Source organism: Pristis pectinata, chromosome 8, assembly GCF_009764475.1.
Source record: "Pristis pectinata isolate sPriPec2 chromosome 8, sPriPec2.1.pri, whole genome shotgun sequence".
In the NCBI taxonomy this organism is placed as follows: Eukaryota; Metazoa; Chordata; class Chondrichthyes; order Rhinopristiformes; family Pristidae; genus Pristis; species Pristis pectinata.
This window is the reverse complement of record NC_067412.1, coordinates 92746111-92768372: the sequence shown is the minus strand read 5'-3', so window position 1 is coordinate 92768372 and position 22262 is coordinate 92746111.

The following is a 22262-nucleotide window of genomic DNA, read 5'->3' as shown; positions in this document are numbered from 1 at the left end:
GATGGGAGAGGAGAGAAGAGAGAATGATTCGGGTGGGTGAGGTCTTTGATTATGCTGGCTGCTTCGCCAAGGCAGCGAGAGGTAAAGACAGAGTCCATGGAGGGGAAGCTGGTTTCTGTGATGCACTGGGCTGTGTCCACAACTCTCTGCAAATGGAATGTGGGAACCAGGGCTTCGGGCAATTGAAAGGGAGCATTGGCATGGGGGCTTTGTAATTTTAAAGGAAGTCTGTGAGTGAGGCTCTGGTGAGTTTAAAAGGAGTCTGTGGATGGGACTCCAGTAAATTTAAAGGTAGAGTAGGAAATAGAACCAGGTGAGCCAGATTTTGAACCAATGGGATTTCCCATAATCACATAGCAGATTACTGTATATCATTTGTAATCTATATATTCATTCTTTGTAAGTTTATCATTGCTGATTTATTCTTTCTTTCTTTTTCAATCTTTTTATTAATTTTCAAATTAATACAGATTAATACATATAACATTGGTAATTATACACATAATACAAAGAGATCAGGAGGACAATCACAGCATATATAGTCATAAAAAATAAAAAGTATTCTAGGCCCCACGGTTTCTTGGTAAATGAATATATTACAAAAAAAAGTCAAAAGGAGAAAGAAAAAGATTTATTATATTAAAAAAAAACCAAATCGAAAAAAAATTGTAAGTAACAAAACGAAACAAACTAAAAAAAAACTTCAAAAGAAAACAAAACTGAACTGACATTTCTCGATGAACAAAGATCATTATTATGTCGTCAACTCCACTCCTCTAAGTTCAAAGATTATTGAAAAGGGATCTATATCATATGAAATCATTGCTGATTTATTGTCATACCTTTTCATGCAGGTTTCCAGTTTAGTGCAGCCAGATCCTGCCTCTTAGAACATACTATATAACGTAGAACAGTACAGCACGGAATAGGCCCTTCAGCCTACAATGTTGTGCCGATCTAATTAAATCAGTAATTAAAAACCCAACTAAACTAATCCCATCTGCCTAAATATCCATATCCTTACATTTCCCGCACATTTATGTGTCTATCTAAGAGCCTCTTGAACACCCCTATTGTATTTGCCTCCACAACCATCCCAGGCAGTGCATTCCAGGGACCCACAACTCTCTGTGGAAAAATCTTGCCTTGCACATCTCCTTTGATCAAACAGGCCACTTTCTACACACAGCTCTTAAAGTGCACCCGCGTTCATAGATAGTGCATATAGGAGTAGGAAGGTTTAGTAATTCCTTACATTTGAACTGACTTGGGATCTGTCTTCATTCTCTCAAAAACTGGGTTCGAGTTCAACACAGGATGGCAATGTGAAAATATTCTGTTCTTTGTTCTGTGGTTCCTGGACGCTTTTGACCCAAAATGCATCACAGAACAAAACTCCCACAAATTAGTTGTTAAAAATACCAAGGACAACACACATTCTAGCTAGCTCATTCTGACTGGTTGCATCATGGCCTGGTAAGGAAACTCCAATGCATAGGAACACAAGAGGCTACAGGGAATGGTGGACTCAACCAGTTCCATCAGAGGTACAGGTCTCCCCAGCACGAGGCAATATCTCAGGAAGGTAGCATCTATCATCAGGGACCCCACCATCCAGGGTTCTCGATGCTGCCATCAGGCAGGATAAGATAAGATAGCTTTATTAGTCACATGTACATCGAAACACACAGTGAAATACATCTTTTTGCGTAGTGTTCTGGGGGCAGCCCGCAAGTGTCGCCACGCTTCCAGCACCAACATAGCATGCCCAGAGCTTCCTAACCCGTACGTCTTTGGAATGTGGGAGGAAACTGGAGCACCCGGAGGAAACCCACGCAGACACGGGGAGAACGTACAAACTCCTTACAGGCAGCAGCCAGAATTGAACCTGGGTCGCTGGCACTGTAAAGCATTACGCTAACCGCTACACTACCATGCCTGCCCACCTGGACGGGACCCTGAAGACCCGCACCTCAAGGTTCAACAACAGGTTCTTCCCGACTACCACCAGGTTCTTGAAGTGACCAGAAAACCCCTAACACTACTCCAGATGATATTTCTTATTCTCTCTCTATCTTGCAATAGTTGCATTATGTTTATTTTATTAATTACTTTTTGTGCACGTGCATGGTATGTATAATTTATGTTAATTTAAGTTTAAGTTAACTTATCTTTGTCATGTGCTGTGCTGCTGCTGCAAAAAGCCAATTTATACCCTGTCTCTGTATGTCTATAACAGTAAACTTGAAAATCATGAATTTCAGATACATTGAAGTAAAAGAGCTGTTTGGAAGGCAGAGTTCAGTGAACTAAGGCTATAACGCTCAGTATTTCGTGCAAGTGAACCAGTGGGAATTGTTATCAACGTGTATTTCTCCTCGAGCCTATCACAGCAACCCTGCTGCTTGACACACTGTTGCTGCTGTCTGCGTAAAAACTCTTGAAGCAGTTCACTGTGCTGAATGAAACATAAATACAGGTCACAATTGTGAAAAAACATTTACATCAGTAGAATGTTTTCTCAGAGCCACCAATAATAGGATTGAAAGCGCATCCAATGTTATTACCCAAATGCACAAATCCATTTCCGAAACTGTATCATTAACATGGTCATTGATCTCCATTCCCTGACCACAGACCATAGTCTCCTGCTTGGCTACAGTCTGAGGTCAAACCAGACTTTGCAAATACCAGAAAATTGTGGATGCTGAAAATCTGAGCAGAAAATAATGAAAACACTCAGCAGGTCAGGCAGCAGCTGTGAGCATTTCAAGCATTCTGGGTTATTTCTGTCTGTTTGCAATCCTGCTTCTCTTTTGACTCTGAGTTGAGTTGCCAATTTCCACCTCTGTAACGTCCCCCGTCCCCCTCTCACCTCTGTAACCCCACCCATCCCTCTCCCACCTCTGTAACGTCCCCCGTCCCTCTACCGCCTCTGTGACCCCACCCGTCCCTCTCCCACCTCTGTAACGTCCCCCGTCCCTCTACCGCCTCTGTAACGTCCAATGTCCCTGACCCATCTCTGTAACGTCACCCGTCCCTGTCCTACCTCATGCGTGAACTGCCAAAACACTCATCCACACCTTTGTTACTTCCCACATCCACTTGCCCGACTGCCTTTCGATCTGATCTCCTGTAATGCACCCAATTGTAGTTTAGAAGAGTGAGATATGTAAAACTTTTAAAGGCTGCAGGGAATTCTCTATAAAATTGATTAAATGATTCCAAATTATTCAGGTTTAAGTGTGTTCCCTGAGTGCAGGTTTATTACACAAACACAAAATCAGTATGTTACCGGAGTACAATAAATTCAAATACCCTGCTTCCTGGCAGACCTTCATTTCTGTGGCTGCTGTAAGCTATCGAGCGGAAGACTGCTGTTTGTTCTAAAGCATCCATGCTTATTGCTGCCAATAAGACCTAAACCCTTATACCTTTGATGTCGTCACTTCAAATGATGACTGATTTGAGATTACTCCAGACCAACACTCCAGGCTTTGATGTAATGGTTGACTTAACATATATTACAAGGGAACAGCTTCATCCTGCCGTATCTCAGGAAATAAAGGCAGACGTTCAACAGATAGCTGGTGGCATCAACTCCCCACTGCCCCTTTTATTTTTTCTCTCAGGCAGTCCCTCGTGGTTGAAGATTATTTGTTTCCACTTCAATTGTACAAGTTTTGCAGTGACAGATGAATCCTGTGTGGGATTAACAGGCTTGGGATAGGAGATGTGTGAGAGGCTGGGGACGGGAGTATTGTCCGCTCCTCCAGCTGCTTGTGCTTTCTATCCCAAGACAGAGGCAACGAAAGGTTGAACTCATCCAAAGATCTACTGCCTGTATCCCAACTCACAGCAAGCCTTGTTGACCCACAGCTTGGATTGTTTGACTTATATTGGCTCCTGTAGTTTTAAAGTTCTCATCCTCATCCTTCCCGTTCTTATTTCCTTAACCTTCCACAGCCCAACCAATGTTTGGAACCTACACATTCCTGCACTTGCCTCTTATATGCAACTTAAACCATTATGTTGATCAGAGACTTCTCCCTGGTATCTTTGTCAATCTTTATCTCCCTGAGATCACAGAGAAAAATTATCTGGCCACAATCTTATTGCTGTTTATGGGTCATTGCTGCATCTAAACTGGGACCATCAAATTTCCAGCATTAAACTGTAACCGTCGGTGCATTAAATGTCCCAGAGATATGAAAGACACTAAATAAATGGAAGTTCTTATGTGACATGCTTTTCTTTAGTAATAGGATGCTTTTAGAATATTTAAATGTGTGCATTAGATTTTAAAATGTTTTCCTAATCTCATTTCGCAAAACATTCTGTGACCTTTCATTTCGTGAGGCGATGCTGATGTCTGTCTGTACATTACTAAACAATAAAAAGACAATTGCAGATGTTGTATTAGTTCTGAAAATCTGAATTTATGTCAGTTCTTCATATCTTTGACAGACACGGGATTCAATGTGCTGTTTTTCAACCATACACACAGGAATGATGCATGACATGCAGACAGGAACCCTGCAGAAAATAATTGGATTTTTAAAATAATTCGCTTTCTTTGCTGTCATCATCTAAAGGGAGATTGCTTCTCTAAGAGACAACACAATGTGCTTCTGTAAAGTTACCATGACCTAGTCTGAATTATGATTAGTTTCATTTACAGTCTCTGTGGACTAACACAGAGGTGCAGTTAATCGTACTCCATTCGAACTCTACTTGAAGTAGTTCACTATTCACACTAAGCATGCACTTACAACTGGTATCTTTTGTTTAAAATATTTGTTTATAGCTTTTATTCAAAAGTAACAGATTTATTGCAATGCTACTACTGGCATCTTGCAGCAGTTGCAGTAGGTAGTTGTAAGGCTGTAAAACAATTGCCCTCATAATAAAGCAGCAACAATAGAGTGAAAGGAATACTTATACTCTGCATTTTATAGCATTAGTAAACGTTTCCCTATTTTACTGAACAGGAGGGTAGCTCCCTCTAACATTGCTTATCATAAGTCAATATGCTTTCTTCAGGAACGATGAATACTGTACCAAGAGTGTTAGCAATGTCAGTGCAGTGGGTAACACTCTGCCTCTCTGTTACTAGACTGTAGTTGTAGGTCATCAGGGGTCACAGCACCAATCCTTGTTGTCCAACACTGGTCACGGACTTCCAATCAGAAAAGCAAGCGTCCACCACCACCCTCTGCCTATTATGACCGAGCCAATTTTGGATCCAGTTTTCCAACTTTCCTTGAATCCCATGGGCTCTAACCTTTTGGCCCAGCCTCAACAAAGTGTATCCAGCACCTCAGCTCAGAGACTTACAGAATGACTGGACTCAATGGTGACTCCAGGAGCAGGGGGAGAGGTCAACTTCATAGGCACATGACCTGCTGCTCATTCTGTACATCCATGCAGTGGCCCATGCTTTGGTGAATGTACTAGTCCATGCACTGGTCCATCCACTTGACAATGTACTAATTCATGCACAGGCCCATGCATTGGTCAATGTACCAGTCCATGCACTGGCCCATGCACTGCAGTCAGTCAGGTTTCTCTTCAAAACCAATAGTCAGTGCTGTCAGACCCAAAAAGAGAGAACATTTTGAAGTTGCACCATGGCAGTGAATGCCAGAGGATGTCTGAGAATGTGGTGCAACAGCCTTTGATCAATGTAATCAATGAGACAGTGTGAGAACAGGATACGGGAGCAGTGGATGGATTACACTCTGTAACATCATCAGGTGGGTGGTTCCTTATCTGGCAGAGGCTCGGCTTTAAACTTCTCTGCTTCAAAATTTATCTGCTATCAGAATCATTGACTATAGAAACATTAGCACATTGTCTTCTGCCTCTGAAATTCATACCATTGACTTCACTAATGCATCTTAGTAAGTTCTTCTTGCCAAGGCTGAACTTCTAGGCATTCAGATCCCTCCACTGTGCCACTCCACCATCTGAAACATCCTCTAGCCCTAGCAACATGTGAGATCATTGCTCTTTTCCAGTTCTGATCTTCTGTGCATCCTTAATGTTCAATGTCCCACTGTTGGTATCCTCTCCTCATCTCAGTGGGTTTTAAGGAAACAAAAGGAGAGGGAAAGGAGCACAGGGAGTGTGGGTTAACTGAAACTGGAAAATTCAATGGTCATGCCATTGGGATGTAGACTTCCCAGGCAGAGTATGAGGTGGATTCTTCTAGTTTGCATTTGTCTTCACCCTAGCAGTGGAAAAGGCCAAGGGTGAAAGATCGTTGTGGGAATGGGAAGGGAGTTGAAATGACACGCAAGGGGAGTTCAGGATGGCCATTACACCAGGTAGGTGTTATGCAAAACAGTTGTCTTGAAATCTTCCAACTACGATACTCATACAATATAAAAGCTGGAAAGGCATGTCTGAGCATCTCCTTGATGGAGATCCAACAGCATTTATTTCCAATATAAATGTAAATTCCACCTTTCTGTAAATAAATTCTTTAATATACCAATGACCTTCTGCAAGATTTTAAAGACTTCTATGACACTGAAAATCTAACATTTAAGTATATCATAAAAGGGTTTCACTCTCTAAGAGCTCAGCCAGACTTTGCTATTAAGTCTCAATTATTCAAAGTTTAAAACCAAATAATATAAGAAAGAAAGACTGCTCAGATACCTGTTCCTTGGCTGAATGATTGTAAAATGTGCAAACTTGTGTTTGCATCCGCAGTTAAAAGCTTCAAGTGGATCATTTGTAAAAGGTATTCTTCATATAAACATCACTGTGGAGATAACGTTTTGTGACAAAAGAATAGTAGAAAGAAAGAATAATTTTGATATGCCACAGATCCAAGATATGTATTGAGTGCTCTCAACAATTGCTTTATCAATGCAGTGGGATGTCGATAGATCATCTGTGCACCTAGCAGCAAAACCATAGGCCCTTATTTAATAACTGCATTTCCAGTTTCACTGTACACAATGAACAAAGGGAAATCATTCTCTGTAGCATCCGTGCAAATTATATAATCGTTTCCTCTTGAATAAAATGGAGATTCATCAATATGGAAATTCTCCATAGAAATATTCAAAGCCAGTGATTTGTACCTTTGTGTCCAAACACAGAGACAGTAATCCATTAAAGATAAATGGTCTTGTCCCCGAATTAAAATTGAAAACAGAGGAATGTTATGCATACATGTTACTTATTGTCAGCTAAAATCAGCAATGTTTAGACCATAAACTATAGGGCAGAATTAGGCCATTCAGCCCATCGAGTCTGCTCCACCATTCAATCATGGCTGATTTTTTTAACATCATCATCCCACCTTCTAAGATAAGATATTTATTTATTAGTCACATGTACATCGAAACACACAGCGAAATGCATCTTTTTGTATAGAGTGTTCTGGAGGATGCCTGCAGGTGTCGCCACGCTTCCGGCACCAACATAGCATGCCCACAACTTCCTAACCCGTACGTCTTTGGAATGTGGGAGGAAACCGGAGCCCCCAGAGGAAACCCACACAGACACAGGGAGAACGTACAAAACTCCTTACAGATGGTGGCCAGAATTGAACCCGGGTTGCTGGCGCTGTAATAGCATTACGCTAACCACTACACTACGTGTCCCCGTAACTCTTAACCCCCTTACCAATCAAGAACCTATCAATCTCTGCCTTAAATGCACACGATGACTTGGCTGATTCTTCCACATCTCAGTTCTAAAGGGATGTCCCTTTATTCTGGGGCTGTGCCCTCAGATCCTAGACTCTCCTACTAACGGAGACATCCTCTTCACGTCCACTCTATTCAGGCCTTTCAGTCCAATTTATTTCTATGTTTGTCACTTTCCCATTTGATAATGTGTATTCTATGCATTCTTCTCAGTCTATTTGCATTATGATTTGCAGAGGTATGCTCACATATTAATTGTGGTGAACACCTTCATTCTAATATCATAAGTCCAAACAAACATGACCCTGATCATATGTAAGCACTTGGGTGAGTAAAGTTACAAATAAAAGTAGGACTTCTTCAAATAGCCATAGGCCATCCTGAAACTCTAAATTTAAAATACATTGTTAAACACAGATTTACTTTGAGATCAATGAATTATTTTTTCAGTGGGAGAATTTTATACGCACCATAAATGAGTTCCATGGGAGAACTAGGTACTCCATTTCAAGTAGTGAATTGATGAAATTCTCCCTGAATTCAGACACAGCTCGTCGATTCCAGATTTAAATGTAGAATCCAGTGGAATATATGGATGTTCCATTGAGGGTTATCCTAAATGATAGATAATTCTACTGTAATAAATAGGCAAATTTTCTCACCTCTACATTTATTTATTACAGACAAGCTTCTTTAAAGCAATTTTTACAAGATAAGAAATAGTGGCTGTAGATTACTCAACAGTGCCTGTCCAGGATCTTCCATTCACTGCAGTTATTGATCTACTTAAGCCTCACTGCCATCTTTGGAGTCCCAATCCACAATTTAAAATCATTACTCTGATGCAATCCTCATCTCCACTTCCAGACTTTAACAGATATGTGATTTATAGCCACATAAGGTGATCATATAAATCACTTAACAGCTCACTATTGCACAGATTTTTTTCCCATTGCAAGCCTGCTTCTTATGCCCTTTTCAGCTTTTTCCTCCGCCTTCATCTCCACTAAGCGAGGGGAGGGCTAACAGTGTTCTTTGGCACTGAGATTGAGACTCTATTCCCTTCCTTTCCTTTGCCCACTGGAATAAATGTATCACTTCCACAGTCTCAACCCCAAACTTTCTGTCATATATTTTCACATGTCCTCCGCAACCTCATCTTGTCCATCAGACTTGCCTTTTGCTCTCGCAATTCTACTCCAGCTGAACTACCGACAACATGATTTCTCTTGTCTGTATGATATCAAACTCACTCTCGTTAAAATCTGCTATTAACATCCCACTCCTCAAGTCTCCAATTCTTAACATTTCTCAGGGATTAATCCAGTCAAAATAAATGACAGTGAAAATCATTGGGCCCAGAAATGCTGCTATGCAATGTAATAGACTTTAATCAAAAGCTGTATTATACATTTATTAGCTGCTAAAGAAAACAGTTAAGACAAGGCACTGTTTGATAGCTCTGTTAACAAAACCTCCCACTACTTATATAATAGCTTAAAGAAGACTGATGGGTCAGTAATTAACTGCTGAATATGGAATTGTAATTGGTTTATTATTGTCACTTGTACCGAGGTACAGTGAAAAACTTGTCTTGCATACCGATCGTACATGTCAATTCATTACACAGTGTATTGAGGTAATACAGGGTAAAAACAATACAGAATGCAGAATAAAGCGTCACAGCTATGGAGAAAGTGCAGTGCAGGTAGACAATAAGGTGCAAGGTCATAATGAGGTAAATTGTGAGGTCAAGAGTCCATCTTATCGTTCTACAGAACCGTTCAATAGTCTTATAACAGCGGGATATAATCTGTCCTTGAGCCTGGTGGTACGTGCTTTCAGGCTTTTGTATCTTCTGCCCGATGGGAGAGGGGAGAAGAGAGAACATCTAGGGTGGGTGGGGTCTTTGATTATGATGGCTGCTTTGATTATGCTGGCTCTTGGATAGACACGTGAATGATAGAGAAATGGAGGGCTATGTGGGGGGGAAGGGTTAGATAGATCTTCGAGCAGGATAAAATGTTGGCGCAATATTGTGCACCGATGGGCCTGTATTGTGCTGTAATGTTCTATGTTCTATGTTTACTGAGGCAGCAAGAAGTATAGACAAAGTTCATGTAGGGGAGGCTGGTTTCTGTGATGTGCTGAGCTGTGTCCACAACTCTCCGCAGTTTCTTGTGGTCACGGGCAGAGCAGTTGCCATACCAAGTGATAGCATGCTTTCTATGGTGCATCGATAAAAATTGGTGAGGGTCAATGGGGACATGCCAAATTTTTTAGCCTCCTAAGGAAGTAGAGGCACTGGTGAGCTTTCTTGGCTGTGGCATCTATGTGGTTGGACCAGGACAGGCTGTTGGTGTTGTTCACTCCTAGGAACTTGAAGCTCTTGACCTCAGCACCTTTGATGTAGACAGGAGCATATGTGCACCACCCCCCTCCCTGAAGTCAATGACCAGCTCTTTTGTTTTGCTGACATTGAGGTTGTTGTCATGATATCATGTTACTAAGCTCTCTATCTCCTTCCTGTACTCTGACTCATCATTATTTGAGATGTGGATTTGACTTGCTTCTTGTAGATTGAACATGATTGGGCAATTGTCCACACTGTCAGATGGTTGGCAGTGTTATGGCTTTATCGGAACAACATAATTCAGTTTAGATTTCTTATGGAAAAAGGCTCCAAATATAGAAAGTAAAAGTGGTTATCTGGGAGAGAGTTCGCATTTTTGATTTGAGAAGGGATGAATTGTTTGGAATGGTGAAGCAGTTACAGAATAAATGGAGGGAACTAAGGAAAGAGGGATGTCAGGTGCCAACTAGGCTTATTCTTTTATAGATTAATAATGGGGCAAGAAATGGCAGATGGAGTATAATCCAATCAGCTGTGAGGTGTTGCATTTTGGGGGCGTCAAAAGTAAGAGGAACATATACGGTGAAATGGCAGGACCCTTAGGAGCATTGATGTCAGAGGGATCTTGGGATGCATGTCCATAGCTTCCTGAAAGGAGTATCACGAGTAGGTAAGGAGGTGAAAAAGGCTTATGGCATGCTTCCCTTTGTTGATTGGAGCATTGAGTATAAAAGTTGGGAAGACACATTGCAGCTGTATCACACCTTAGTTAGGCTACACTTTGAGTATTGTATACAGTTCTGGCCGCCACAGTATAGGAAGGATGTGGGGGCTTTGGAAAATTCAGAGACTTCTGGTAAAGTGCTCTCGAACATTACTTGGGCTGTACTTGCAATTCTTGAATGAGAGGACCTAGTTTCAAGATAAGGGCATGTTCTTTTAAAGCCAGGGTACATGGAACTTTCTTTTGAAGATGGTAGTGAAACGCTGGCATTTTCTACCCCAGAGAGTAATGGAAGCCAGATCGTTGGAAGTATTTAAAATGGAGATGACTGAAGTTCTGAAAAATTGGGGGATTGAGGTCTACAGGGAACTGACAGAGAAGAGGAAATACGGCCTGGGGAAGATCAGCCATGTTCACATTGAATGGTGGGACAGGCATTGGGGGACCAGGTGGTTATTCCTGCTCCTATTTTCTTATGTTCTTGTGTTCTGTGAACAGTTATTTATGAAACTAAAATACTTTAATGTTTTAAGTTGCCATTAGAGAGTTTATAACTATCAAGAAAGATTGAATAGATTGGGTCCCTTTCTGTAAACAAGAGGTGATCTGATTGAGTACTAGACTGAACCCAAGTTCAAGCTGTTTCCACTTGCTAGTGAGACTGCAACTAAGGGCTATAAATGTGAAACAGTCACTAATAAATCCAATCAGAAAGCTTGAAGAAACAGTGTGCAGTTCTGGTCGCCCCCTTACAGGAAGGGTGTGGAGGCTTTGGAAAGGGTGCAGAAGAGGTTTACCAGGATGCTGCCTGGATTAGAGGGAATGAGCTATAAGGAGAGGTTGGACAAACTTGGAATGTTTTGTCTGGAGCAGCAGAGGCTGAGGGGAGACCTGATAGAAGTTTATAAAATTTTGAGAGGTATAGATAGGGTAGACAGTAAGAATCTTTTTCCAAGGGTAGAAATGCCAAATAGTAGAGGACATATATTTAAGGTGAGAGGGGGGATGTTTAAAGGAGATGTGTGAGACAAATTTTTTACACAGAGAGTGGTAGGTGCCTGGAACGAGCTGCCAGGGGTAGTGGTGGAAGCAGATATGTTAGAGGCATTTAAGAGGCTGTTTGATAAACACGTGAATGTGTGGGGAATGGAGGGATGTGGATCATGTACAGGCAGAAGAGATTTAGTTTAATTTGGCTTTGTATTTGGTGCAGACAATGTGGGCCACATCTTTGGTATATTATCTTTCTATTAATTCTCCCATAGCTGCTCAAAGTGGAGAAGAAGTATTCAGGATGGTACTGAGAACCTTGAGGCCATGCATCAGGAGCACACAGAGTTAGCAGTGGAAGGAGTGCACTGCCTCACCATCTACCCACCCTTCCCTACCAGCCACCAGCTACCCGATTTGTGGAAGAGTCTGCAGTTTCCACATTGGCTTTATTTAGCCACCAGAGAGTCCGCTAAACTGGGTTGGAAGCGAGTCACCCTCGATCCTGAACATCGGTGAAAGGATAAGGAGGAGGTTCACTTGCACCCTTCTAGTGTCCCTTCCTGAATCTGTAACTCCAGGTCAACCAGTGTAGTTGACTCTTAAGTGCCCTCTGAAATTGTGTAACAGAGCCACTCAATTCAGAAGATTTGGCATGGGCAATAACTTGGTCAGATCAGATCCCCAAAAATTAATAAATAATAAAAAATAATTTTCGTAACTTTCCTGAACTACTTAGAGAAGATTTCTTTATTAGTCACATATACATTGAAACACACAGTGAAATGCACCTTTTGCGTAGAATGTTCTGGGGGCAGCCCACAAGTGTCGCCACGCTTCCGGTGCCAACATAACATGCCCACAACTTCCTAACCCGTACGTCTTTGGAATGTGGGAGGAAACCGGAGCACCCAGAGAAAACCCATGCAGTCATGGGGAGAATGTACAAACTCCTTAGAGACAGCGCCTGGAATTGAACCCGGGTCGCTGGCGCTGTAAGAGCATTATGCTAACTGCTACACTATTCTGCATGCCCACTTACAGAGTTGCACCAACAGTGAAACAGGTTTTTTTGGGAAATGTGGATGTTGTTGTAAGGTAAGTGATGGGCCACACAAGTCACTTCCAGGCACATCATTTGGGGAGGTACAACAAGCTGAGAGAGCAGTGCTGGTGAATCATACAGAGGGTCGTCTCCACAGTCAGTGTTGCACCAGTAAGAAGGGTGGGGGGGTAGAAAGACCTTCATGAGTAGATATCCAATATAGGTGTACAGTTAACTATAAGGCACATTTGTCCAGAATATTATGAAAAGCAACAGTTAGAAAATTAAAGTGGAGCAAGTATGGTTAATGACTGGGATGATACAAACACTCAATTTTTACTATAGGAAGAAGAAGGAGGGAAAACATAGAACAGCTCCATTTAACAGGCACCATTGGGTCCTGATGCATAATGACAAAGGTTTGCAATCTTACACTTAGCAAATCCAATGCATTCATATTTCTTGACAAAGGTTTTAGTATTGTAATTAGAAATACTCTGCCTTAGTCTTTATATCCTCGAGGTTTTTAAGGTCTTGAAATATGATAATATGTCTTGCATTCTCCAACTAATTCACCTTAAAGTTCTTTTCAGCCCTCATTCTCCTGTCCACACTGCAGCAGTGCAGTGACCATGCAATCAATGTTACTCAGTGATGCTACAAGTGAATACTTGGACTCCATTGAGAAATGAAGATTGTTTAGAAGAGCCATACTTTAGGAATTCACCAGTGATGTTGTCTCTTGATATGAAGGGAAATACAATATTCATAAAGTGGCATGTTCTGCATTTTTAGTTGTTTGATGTATTGTTTCGTCTTTGTTTTATATTGCAGTTTTTGGGCTTACACTTTTTCATTGTCACAAAAGAGAGAAAAAGGTCATTATGTTACAATTATTTTCTTATTGTCTTTTTTTCAATTTAAGAAACTCACAGCAATCATTTCTCAAAATGTCACAAAGATTATTGAAGTTAAACTGTCAATCAAGGACATTTTTACAGGCTTCACTTCAAGGTCAGAGCTTTATACATATCCTTGACTGCTCTTACTAGATGTAAGCGAGTTACTTTCATTGTCCGAGAATAAAATTTAGATCTCCTTATCATCTAAGAAATGATGCAGAGTAATTATTCTGGTCCTTTGAGTTCCATTGTCCTTAAAACCAATATAGCCAGTGGTGTAATGTTTGGTTGTAAAGGTTCTTGCCTCCTTTCCTTTTTTCTTCACCTTTTTCTGTTCCTTTTCTCTTTCCTTTCTCCTCCTCTCCCTTCCTTCCAACTCTGCCATCTTTTTTTCCTTACCTAATCCCCTATGCTGTTGAAATCTTCACCCAAGCCTTTCCCACCTTTGCTCTTCATTTTTCCAATCCCTCCATCCCACACAGACACCACCTTGTTTAATAAAGACAGGAAAATGCTGGAAACACTCAGGGAGTCAGGCAGTGTTACAGACTCAGTGAAAGTCCCTTTAAGATAGAGAGTGTGTGTGTATGTGTGTGTGGGGCGTGCCTACGTCAATAGAAGATAAAGGACGTAATGATGTTGTTGAAGAAGTAAGAAGAAGAAGGAGAGAGAGAGAGAGAAGGGAGAGAGACACCAGCCTACTTGTTTTCTCTATCGATGGATGAGAAACAATAACTGTGTTTGCCGCTGAAATCCATGTATGGAAGTTGGAAGTAATCCAGTGGAGTTCACTTTGTTGCTGACCTGTAGAAGGAAACAGGTATTTGTGTGTGGACGACCACGATTCGGATGCTTTTCGGGGTGAGGAAGTCACTACCAAGTAAACACTGAAGTGTCGTTTGGGTTCCATCGTGGAACATTTGGATTTCATATGTACTCTCTCTATGTTTCTCTACGTCTACGTCTTATCTTCAGACAACGGTGGTTGTTGAAGAAGCCCTTGCTCATGTTTCACCTTATGGCTTGCGGAACTGAACTTTAAGAACCATTCCGGAACTTGGAGTTTGGGACTTTGTCACACACACACGACGAGTTTAGTTTTGGGGTTAACGTTCGAGGTTTAACATTCTTGAATTCTAACATACTAACATTTTTACTTTTATTTTACGTATTATTATAAGTAGTGATTAATAAAATAGTTTTTAACACTAAATCATGCTCAGTGTGTTTCTTTTGTTGCTGGTTCGTGACAGGCAGCATCCTTGGAAAAAGGAACAGAGTTAATTTATCAGTCCCTATCCTGCTTGACCATTATTTCTGCATTACCTCTTACATTAACAGAGGCAGACAGCACTCTGTGCTCACTACGCTTACAGATGTTAGGTGACCCATTGCATACTAATGTATGGTTACTGAAAGTCTGAAACCCTTCAGTACCTTCCCCAGAAATCTGAGACCTGAGGTAATTCTGGAAGCAAGGAGTTTTCTTCTCAACAAACTATACTGAGGAATCCTTTCTGAGTTGCATGCCTTATGAAAGCAGGTTGAGGGAACTTGGCCTTTCCTCCTTGGAGCGACAGAGGATGAAGGGGGACCTGATAGAGGTATATAAGATGATGAGAGGCGTTGATTGGGTGGATAGTCAGAGGCTTTTCCCCAGGGCTGAAATGGTTGCCACAGGAGGACATAGGTTTAAGGTGCTGGGGAGTAGGTATAGAAGAGATGTCAGGGGTAAGTTTTTCACTCAGAGAGTGGTGAGTGTGTGGAATGGGCTGCCGGCAACGGTGGTGGAAGCGGATACGATAGGGTCTTTTAAGAGACTTTTCGATAGGTACATGGAGCTGAGAGGGCTATGGGTAAGCCTAGTAATTTCTAGGGTAGGGACATGTTCGGCACAGCTTTGTGGGCCGAAGGGCCTGAATTGTGCTTTAGGTATTCTATGTTTCTATGCACTAATGAGTGGCTGAAGAGTTGGTGCAAGGGGCAGGGGTTCAGATTTGTGGATCATTGGGATCTCCTGGGGTAGGTATGATCTGTACAAAAGGGATGGGTTACACCTGAACTGGACAGGGACCTATGTCCTTGTGGGCAGGTTTGCTGGAGCTTTTGGAGAGGGTTTAAACTAGTTAGGCAGTAGGATGCGAACCGGAGTGTCAGATTAGAGGATGGATCAGTTGGTGTAGAAGTAGGTGCGATGTGTACAGAGAAGGTGAGGAAGGATAGGCAGGGGACGGGGCATAAATGCAGTCAGTTAGATGGGTTGAAATGTGTTTACCTTAATGTAAGAAGTGTTAAGAATAAGGGTGTTTAAGTTTATCAGCATAGATCAGTACATGGAATTACAATGTTGTGGCCATTATAGAGACTTCGCTGTTGCTTGAGGTTCCAGGGTTTAGATGTTTCAAAAGGGATAGGGGAGGGGGTAGAAGTGATGGAGGGTGGCATTGCTAATCAGGGATAGTATCACAGCTGTAGGAAAGGAGGCCATCATAGAAGGATTGTCTATTGAGTCAGTGTGGGTGGAAGTCAGAAACAGGAAGGGAGCGATCACTCTATTGGGAGTATTCTATAGGCCCCCAAGTAGCCATTGGGACACTGAGGAGCAGATAACTAGGCAGAATTTGGAAAGATGCAAAAATAACAAGGTTGTTGTCATGGGTGACTTAATATTGATTGTCACCTCCTTAGTGCAAAAGGTTTAGATGGGGCAGAATTTGTTAGGTGTTTACAGGAAGGATTCCTGACACAGTATGTAGACAGGCCAACTAGAGGAGAGGCCATACTGGATCTGGCATTAGGAAATGAACCTGGTCAGGTGACATACCTCTCGGTGGGTGAGCATTTCCGGGATAGTGACCACAACTCCCTGACCTTCAGCATAGCCGTGGACAAGGGCAGGAGCAGACAACATGGGAAAGTATTTAATTAGGGGAGGGCAAATTACGATGGTATTAGGCAAGAACTTGGGAGCGTAAACTGGGAACAGATGTTCTCTGGTAAATGCACCACAGAAATGTGGAGGTTGTTTAGGGACCACTTACATGGGTTCTAGATAGGTTTGTCCCACTGAGACAAGGGAAGGATGGAAAGGTGAGGGAACCATGGTTAACAAGAGAGGTGGAAGGTTTAGTCAAGAGGAAGAAGGAAGCATATTTAAGGTTGAGGAAGCAAAAATCAGATATGGCTCTTGAGAGTTGTAAGGCAGCCAGGATGGAGCTTAAGAAGGAACTTAAGAGAGCTAGAAGGGGACATGAGAAGGCCTTGGCAAGTAGGTTTACTAAAAAGCATTAGGATAGATAAGTCCCTGGGGCTGGACAGTATATACCCCAGAAGCGAGGAAAGAGATTGATGGAGCGTTAACAATGATCGTTAACAGAAGTGGTACCAGAAGATTGGAGGATGGCAAATATTGTTCCATTGTTCAAGGAAGGTAAAAGGGATAATCCGAGGAATTATAGACCAGTGAGTCTTATGTCAGTGGTGGGCAAACTATTGGAGAGGATTCTTAGGGACAGTATTTATGAGCATTTGGAGAAGCGTAGTCTTATTAGGGATAGTCAACTTGGCTTTGTGAAGAGCAGGTACTGCCTCATGAGCTTAATAGAGTTTTTTAAAGAAGTGACAAGACAAATTGATGAAGGTAGTGTAGTGGAAATGGTATATATGGATTTTAGCAAGGCGTTTGACAATGTTCCCCATGGTAGGCTCATTCAGAAAGTCATGATGTATGGGATCCATGGAAAATTGGCTGTGTGGATTTGAAATTGGCTTGCCCACAGAAGGCAGGGGGTGGTTGTAGAAGGGGAGTATTCGACCTGAAGGTCGGTGACTAGTGTTCTGTAGGGATCTGTTCTGGGATCCCTGCTCTTTTCAGTTTTATAAATGATTTGGATGACGAATCAGAAAGATGGGTTGGTAAATTTGCAGGTGACATGAAGGTTGGTGTAGTAGATAGTGAAGAAGGTTGTTGTCGGTTGCAATGGGACTTAGACAGGATGCAGAGCTGGGCAGAGAAGTTGCAGATGGAGTTCAATCTGGAGAAGTGTGAAGTGATACACTTTGGCTGAACGAACTTGAAGGCAGATTACATGGTTAATGGCAGGATTCTTAGCAGTGTGGAGGAACAGAGAGATCTTGGGGTCCAAGTACATAGATCCCTCAAAGTTACCTCACATGGATAGGGAAGTTAAGAAGTCGTATGGTGTGCTGACCTTCATTAGCTGGGGGATTGAGTTCAAGAGCCGAGAAGTAATGTTGCAGCTCCATGAGACCCTGGTTAGACCACATTTGGAATATTGTGTTCAGTTCTGGTCACCACATTATAGGAAGGATGTGGAAGCTTTGGACAGGGTGCAGAGGAGGTTTACGAGGATGCTACCTGGGTTGGAGATCATCTTATGAGGAGAGGTAGACCGAGTTAGGGCTTTTCTCTTTGGAGCAACAGAGGATGAGAGGTGACTTGAAAAAGGTGTATAAGATTATAAGAGGCGTAGATAGAGTGGACAGCCAGCACCTTTTCCCCAGCACGGTAATGGCCAATACTAGAGGTCACCCACGTAAGGTGCATGAAGGAAAGTTCAGGGGAGATGTCAGAGGTAGGTTTTGTACACAGAGAGTGGTGGGTGCCTGGAATGCACTGCCAGGGGTGGTGGTAGGGGCTGATATGATACAGTCATAGGCACATGGACGAAAGAAAAATATCGAGTTATGTGAGGTGAAGTAGAGAGAGAGGGATATATTGAATGTGGATGTGGTTAATATAGGTCGGCACAATATGGTGGGCCGAAGGGCCTGTACTATGCTGTATGTTCTGTGTTCTATGTAACAGAAAATGCTGGAAACACTCAGCAGGTCAGGCAGCATCTGTGGAAAGAAAGCCTTCTCTCTCAATATTTGCTGCCTGGCCTATTGAGTGCTTCCAGCATTTTTCTGTTTTTATCCCAGATTTCCAGCATTTGCATTTTCAAGGCGTGTGTTTGTCTGTGTGTGTGTGTGTGTGTGTGTGTGTGTGTGTGTGTGTGTGTGTGTGTGTGTGTGTGTGTGTGCGTGTGTGTGTGTGTGTGTGTGTGTGTGAAACTTTCTCCAGCATTCAGCCTAAGTCTTTGGGACAATCTCCCAAACTATCTTCTCCCTTCGCCCTTCACTCCTGGCCTGCAGAGTTTCCTGGTCCCCTGAGTGTTCATGTCTCTCTGGTATTCCCACACTAAGTTGTCCAGTGCTGACACAAAGGATCATGGTGTCTGCTCCCATGTTGGTTGGACATTGCAGCAGCAAACATTCCCAAACATTTGGAATGACTTCCAGTGGTGATTCTGATCGGTGAGCACCTTGCCTTTAATAAGAGCAGGTAATCATTTGGTACCTTGTTACTCTCCATTGTGAAAAGGCATCACAAATGACATAGATTAAAGGCTGCAGTTGCTTCACAGCGTGCATGGGTGAAGATCAAGTGAGAGCGGCATGAGGCATGTAATGCAGGTCCCCTGCAGGTCATTATTTTGTTGCATGCCATCCAGTGAATCACACTGTCTGAGCAAATCCATTCATGCAACATTGATGGATCAGCAGCTACCTTTTTCTGATTAATAGCAAATCAGTTACCATCCCTACTTAACTAAACTTTCTTCAGACTTGCTAAGGTAATTAAAATTGAACACCAACATCATTCTGCAGAGCATGATCAAACTAATTATTAGTCCCAGTCAAATTCTTTGGGAAGTTCATCAAAGACAAATGTGTTGTAAACTGAATACTGATTCACAGACTGCACAGTGCATTGGTTTTAACAAACACCTTAAATTTATCAGTGATCTCTCTGTAGACTTGGCTGGTTCCTCATGCATCAAGTGGAGGCTCTTCATGTTCATTTATTACTATTAATCAATAGCATCCTTCTGCCAGGAAAACCTCACAGCTTCATGGAGGCTCAAAGCTGAACTAATGTCCTAAGATTGATGGATCTCATGAGGGACCATTCTAGATAAGTTTTCAGCACACTAAGTTCTTGTGTGTCATTTGGTTAATTTTATCTGCAGGGTTTGTATTCGCATGAATCACTCATGGTGTAACTCAGAGTTCTATTAATGAAATGGATAAACAGAATAAGTGTTTCATCCACTCATTGAAGGGACTGAGTGGAAGAGATAAGGTTTCAATTATGTTCCAAACATTTTGGTAGAGACAAGACTTGATTTTGAAACTTACAAAGCAAATTTTCCTCCTCCTTTGAATGTTCTGCGACTTTTCTCAATCACCTTTTTGCTTCAATTCTTTTCCATGACTTCCCTCCTATTTCATTTTGTTTGATCCAAGTACAATTAAAGTCCCCCTTGATTATTATTTTGTTTCTGTTAAATGCAAGTGTTTCTTTCCTTTTACTGAGATTTTATTTAGGTATTATTGTTGTTGTTTCACAGAAATGACAGACAATTCACAATCAAATAATACATTTTGACTGTGTACCTTTGAATTGATTTCTTTACTGCTTGCAGCAGGTGGTTTGTATCCATTTGTCACTTCCCTCATTCCTCATGTTCCTCAGGAAGTCAGAGGAAAAGTACAGCAATTTATTTTACTTTCAGTAGAAAGAAACGTACACCTAAGAGGTAATGTTCGAATGGAATTGCTTCCATTGTTTTCTTTTGATCTAATTGCACTCTAATAGTTTAAAAAACAAATCTTCGTAAACTTTGCAGTGGAGTCTGCTATCCTAAAGTCTAAATAATTTCTTCACTCGTTGTAGTAGAGGTACAATTGCCCTGCCACTTAATCATTGTTTCCAGATGGCGTATGCTTGCAAAGTGCACATAGTTCATTTGCTTTGCCGTACCGAGTGAGATGTGAAGGGGAAAGAATGAAATGTCAAATTCAGTCATGAACTGGATCATCATCATTGCATCTGAACTGCAGCTTCTCAATGATCCCTGTGCTCAGATAACACATGAAAAAAAAATTCTTTATATCTCTTGCAGGATGATAGTCTCCGCCAAAGTTTCCTGTATTTACAACAGGCAGGGATGGAACTAGTTCTAGCTATTGTCCAACCTGGGGACTTAATAAATAGTGACAAACCAGAATTACTCTGATGATCTATTTTTAATTAGGTTGAGAAAGTATAATAACTTAACATGATGGATGACGGTACAACTTCTGATATGTATCTTTGCTCTCGCTAAACCTTGTGAACGCAAGTTAACTCCACTCCTGGTCATCAATCTATAATCCAGTGAGGTACATCTCCTGATGAATGGTAAAGTCACCCCTTTGTGACTGCAGTGTCTTCACAGCCAAAAGCCTGTTCATCTAAGACAATAATCTGCAGCTCCCCTTTGTTCTTCACTCTCAAACTATCCACAGCTTGCTTGTCTCTGGACCACCTGGTCCTGAATACTCAAGAATTCAGCTCACACTTACAGTTGCTTGTAACTTTCATCTTCCATCCCACTCCTACTGACCTATCTGTGGGCTCTTGTATTCTTACAATGAAGTCCAACTAAACTCATGGAATAGCAGCTCATCTTCCAACCTTGAATTCAGCAGTTTCAGATAACCAGCCACTCCAGTTTGTAGCAATACGCACATAAAATTCTGGAGGAACTCAGCAGGTCATGGTGATCAACCTGAAACATTTTCTCTGTTTTCCTCTCTATACAGATGCTGCCTCAGTTACTGAGTATTTCTAACACTGTGTTTTAATTCAGATCTCTGACATCTGCAATATTTTGCACCTCAAAATTCCAGCACTCTTTTTGTTGCTCTCTCTCCTTTGATTTCAATCACCGCAGAGTGAAATTTCTAATCAGGTTGTTGTATCAATGTCGTCTCCAAGAGTTTGATGCCCTACATGATGTATTTATAGGAAAGAGAATGATCTAAAACAAACTTTCAGAGCACTTATACTCTCTCACCATCTTTACCAATACATAATTCAGTTTGGGGATAACTACCTTCAGCAGTCTCTTGGGTTCCAGGGTGACTTGCTTCCTGTTGGTTCTGGGATGGCTGATAAGGTCACTGTGGGACCCACAGACTTTGCCACAGATGGGGTAGGTGGTGCTTGATGGGATGGGTGAGTTGGTTGCTTGGGACATTCTGCACTCTTTGTGTTGCTTGAGTTCAGTCCCAGCAGAGATTCCCAAGGGTCTCAGTGCCTTCCTGGATGTTCCTTCTCCCAATTCCGATTGGTCACAGGCCAGGGGTTCCCATGAGTCGGTGACGATGCGACAATTTTTCAACAAACATGGGAACACAAGAAAATAGGAGGAGGAGGAGACGACTCGGCCCCTCGAGCCTGCCCTGCCATTCAATATAGAACAGTACAGACCCACGATGTTGTGCTGACATTTTATCCCATGATCACCAAAGAACATCATGTGTTCTTTAGTGATCTGCCCCAGGCATCAGCCCCTCTTCTATGCCAGTTCCCCATCGCCTTCATTCCCCAATCTGGCAAAAGTGGTATTTTTGGAATACTGCATTTCAAACAAACTACTTTGGCTGTAAAGAGTTTTGGGATTTCATATGGTTGACAAAGTGCAGTACTGTACAAAATGCGGCAGCTGATATACATACAGACAAAACT